General features: G+C 45.8%; 1 pseudogene; it reads right to left on the bottom strand.

The window, feature by feature from the left end:
• Window positions 1-1,513: 1,513 nt before the first annotated feature.
• LOC128931804 (histone-lysine N-methyltransferase SETMAR-like) lies at window positions 1,514-3,924 on the bottom strand (annotated as a pseudogene).
• Window positions 3,925-4,576: the final 652 nt, after the last annotated feature.

Genomic DNA, 4,576 nt, shown 5'->3' with positions numbered 1-4,576 from the left:
TGATTTTTCAATGAAACCCACATTCTTAGAAATTTACAGAGCTGGCCAGGCGTGGTGGCTCATGCCTATAATCCCAGCACGTTGGGAGGCTGAGGCGGGTGGATCACGAGGTCAAGAGATCGAGACCATTCTGGTCAACAAGGTGAAACCCCGTCTCTACTTAAAATACAAAAATTAGCTGGGCATGGTGGTGTGTGCCTGTAGTCCCAGCTACTCGGGAGGCTGAGGCAGGAGAATCGCTTGAACCCAGAAGGCGTAGGTTGTGGAGAGCCGAGAGCGTGCCATTGCACTCCAGTCTGGGTAACAATAGCGAAACTCCGTCTCAAAAAAAAAAAAGAAATTTACAGAGCTGATGTTTTCAATGAAACCCACATTCTTAGAAATTTACAGAGCTGATTTTTGCCATAATGAGTAGATGCTACCCCTGTCCTCCATTTATACAATACCAGAAAGACTTTTTTTTTATTGACAGTCTTGCTCTGTCGCCCAGGCTGGAGTACAGTGAGTATCCTGCCAGGGGGCTGTGATGCTCTGAGGAGAAGGCTGTCCCTCTGTGCACAGGCATGCTCTTGGCTGGCACACTCTCCACCAGGGTCCCTAGCCAGGTAGTTGGAATCAGTGGAAGGACTTTTTAGATATTTGCCCTGGATCATGTTGCTGGCGGCAGCCACTGCTCACCACACTGCCCTTGCTGAACTTCTGTGTAGGTGAAGTGGAGTGGCAATGAGAAAACACATCAACATGTCTATATCACACAAGAGTCCCCAACCCTTGGGCCACAGACAGGTACTGGTCCATGGCCTGTTAGAGAACTGAGCTGTGCAGCAGGAGGTGAGCAGTGGGTGAGCAAGCATTACTGCCTGAGCTCTGCTAGGAAGCAGATCAGCGGAGGCATTCGATTCTCATAGGAGTGAGAACCCTATTGTGAGCTGCGCATGCGAGGGATCTAGGTTTTGAGGTCCTTGTGAAAATCTAATGCCTGATAATCTGAGGTCAGATAGTTTCACCCCAAAATGATCCACGACCCTGTGGAAAAATTGTCTTCCAGGAGACTGGTCCCTGGTGCCAAAAAGGTTGGAGACTGCTGATATAACATATAACTGTGTATGTATATGTATACATATAGGTGTGTGTGTGTGTGTGTGTGTGTATATATATGTAAGCATATAGCATGTAGGTGCAAAAGTAATTGCGCTAAATACATTTTTTTTTTTGAGACAGAGTCCCGCTGTGTTGCCCAGACTAGAGTGCAGTGACACAATCTCAGCTCACTGCAATCTCTACCTCCTGTGTTCAAGAGATTCTCCTGTCTCAGCCTCTGGAGTTACTGGGACTACATGCATGTGCTACCACACCCAGCTTAAGTTTTCTGTATTTTTAGTAGAGGTAAGGTTTCACCATGTTGGCCAGGCTGGTCTCAAATTCCTAACCTCACATTATCTGCCTGCCTCAGCCTCCCAAAGTACTGGGATTACTGTGTGAGCCGTTGCACCCAGCCTCAAATCCATCTTTATTAATCAAAATGGGAACCATTACAATAAACACATTTTTGCCAATGAGAAATAAGTTTGTTTATTCCTGTATCATAAAAAGCTGTACTTTGGGATTCCATGAACTCTTGGAAAGCATTTTCTGCATCTGAGGCAGGAAAATAGGGTCTGGAGGCAGGGAACATAAGGCCAATTCACACTTCAGCTATAACAGGAAATATCCTCTCCATAGGGCATACACTGGAAATGACTTTGTAACTTTACTTCATCCTCTCTTTTTACATAACATACCCGAAGTAACCAATGGAATCCTCTATGGGGTATTTAAACTCCCAGAAATCTCTGTAACAGGGCTTTTAAGCCCCTGTGCCCAGACCCATTCCCATACTGTGGAGTGTACTTTCATTTTCAATAAAACCCTTCATTTGGCCAGGCATAGTGGCTCATGTCTATAATCCCAGCACTTTGGGAGGCCAAGGTGGGCAGATCACAAGGTCAGGAGATCAAGACTCTACTGGTTAACACGTTGAAACACTGTCTCTACTAAAACTAAAAAACATAATAATTAGCTGGGCGTGGTGGCATGCACCTATAGTCCCAGCTACTAGGGAGGCTGAGGCAGGAGAATCACTTGAACCCGGGAGGCAGAGGTTGTAGTGAGCTGAGATTGTGCCACTGCACTCCAACCTGGGCAACAGAGCAAGACTCTGTCTCTAAATAAATAAGTAAATAAACAAAACAAAAAACGCTTAATTCCTTCCTTGCTTTGTGTTTTCTCCAATTCTTTGTTCAAGACACCAAGAACCTGGACACCCTCCACTGTTAATACATCCTACTGGTTGTGGAAGCGTTTTCCCTGCAAAGAGCTGTTGGGATGCTTGAAGAAGTGGTAGTTGGTTGGTGAGAGGTCAAGTGAATATGGTGGATGATGCAAAACTTCGTAGCCCAATTCATTCTATTTTTTTTTTTTTTGAGACAAAGTCTTGCTCTTGTCCCCCAGGCTGTAGTGCAATAGCACTATCTTGGCTCACTGCAACCTCTGCCTCCCAGGTTCAAACGATTCTCCTGCCTCAGCCTCCTGAGTAGCTGGGATTACAGGCACTTGCCACCACACCCAGCTAATTTTTGTATTTTTAGTTGAGATGGGGTTTCACCGTATTAGCCAGGCTGGTCTCAAATTCCTAACCTTAGGCGATCCACCTGCTTCAGCCTCCCAAAGTGCTGGGATTACAGGTGTGAGCCACTGTGCCTGGCCCAATTTTGAAATGTTGGTTGTACGTGTGGTTGGACGTTTTCATGGAGAATTGGGCCCTTTTTTTGACCAATGCCGGCTGCAGCCTTTGTGTTTTTGGTGCATCTCATTGATTTGCTCAGATAGAATTTTTTGTTGTTGTTGTTAATGAATGAGAGCTTCTTATGTTGCTCAGGTTGGCCTTGAACTCATAGCCTCCTCAAGCACCAGAACAACTGGATGGAGCCACCCCAATAGAATGGTTTTGCCTGGACTCAGAAAGCTGTAATAGATCAGACTGGCAGCAGACCACCTAACAGTGACCAGGATGTTTTTTGGGTGCAAGTTTGGCTTTGGGAAGTGCTTTGGAGCTTCTTCACTTGTTCCAACCCAACCTAGTCGTCCTGGGTTGTCATATAAAATCCACTTTCTGTGGTATGTCACAAACTGATTGAGAAATGGGCCGGGCGTGGTGGCGTGTGCCTGTAGTCCCCCCTATTTGGGAGGCTGAGGTGGGAGGATTGCTTGAGCCCAGAAGTTCTGGGCTGTAGGGCGTTACGCTGGGTGTCCCCACGAAGTTTGGCATCCATATAGCGACCTCTCGGGAGCAGGGGACCACCAGGTTGCCTAAGGAGGGGTGAACCAACCCAGGTCTGAAACAGAGCAGGTCAAAACTCATGTGCTAATCAGTAGTGGGATCGCCCCTGTGAATAGCCACTGCACTCCAGCCTGGGCAACATGGCAAGACCCCGTCTCTTAAAAACAAAAGAGAGAGAAATGGTTTGTTGTTGCATAGAGTAAGAGTAGATGGCACTTCAAAACAACGATTTTTTTGATTTTCTCTCAGCTCATGAGGCACTAGTTATCAAGCTTTTTTACCTTTCCAATGAGCTTCAAATGCTGAACGACTGTAGAAAGGTCGACACTGAGTTCTTCCACAACTTCTCCTGTAGTTGTAAGAGGAACAGCTTTGATGATTGCTTTCAACGGCTCGCTGTCAACTATTGCTGGCCGGCCACTATGCTCCTCATCTTTAAGGCTCTCATCTCCTTTGTAAAACTTCTTGAACCACCACTGCGCTGTACCTTCCTTAATAGTTCCTGGGCCAAATGTGTTTTTGATGTTGTGAGTTGTCTTCTCTGTTTTACCATCCATTTTGAACTTGAACAAGAAAATCGCTCAAATTTGCTTTTTGTCTAACATCTTTCCATGGTCTAAAATAAATATAAAATAGGGCTGGGCATGGTGGCACATGCCTGTAATCCCAGCAACTTTGGGAGGCTGAGACGGTGGGCCACGAGGTCAGGAGTTTGAGACCAGCCTGGCCAAGATGGTGAAACTCCGTCTCTACTGAAAATACAAAAAAATTAGCTGGGCCTGGTGATGCGTGTCTGTAATCCCAGCTACTGGGGAGGCTGAGGCAGGAGAATGGCTTGAACCCAGGAGGTGGAGGTTGCAGTGAGTCGAAATCGTGCCACTGCACTCCAGCCTGGTGATAGAGTGAGACTCCATCTCAAAATAAATAAATAAACAAACAAACAAACGGCAAGTAATCATTAGCCAAAAAAATAAAGGGAGAAATGCACATTAAAATGATGTATAACATAACCACCTTTATTTAAGAATGTTTTCCAATACCATATAGCAAATTTCAACAATGCAAAAATTGCAATTACTTTTGCACCAAACTTAACAAAATGAATTGTGTAAGCCCAGAAATCCATGGGTTAACAAGCCCCCCAAGTGGTTCTGATGCATACTTGGTGGCTATAGCAGCTGTCCTCCCTCAACCCCTTCCTCCAAACCTTCCTCCTTTCCTTTACTCCTTCTCCTCCTGCTGGACACCCCCTACTTC

Source organism: Callithrix jacchus, chromosome 4 (genome assembly GCF_049354715.1).
Source record: "Callithrix jacchus isolate 240 chromosome 4, calJac240_pri, whole genome shotgun sequence".
Classification (NCBI taxonomy): domain Eukaryota; kingdom Metazoa; phylum Chordata; class Mammalia; order Primates; family Cebidae; genus Callithrix; species Callithrix jacchus.
This window is presented reverse-complemented; position numbering and strand designations above follow the sequence as displayed.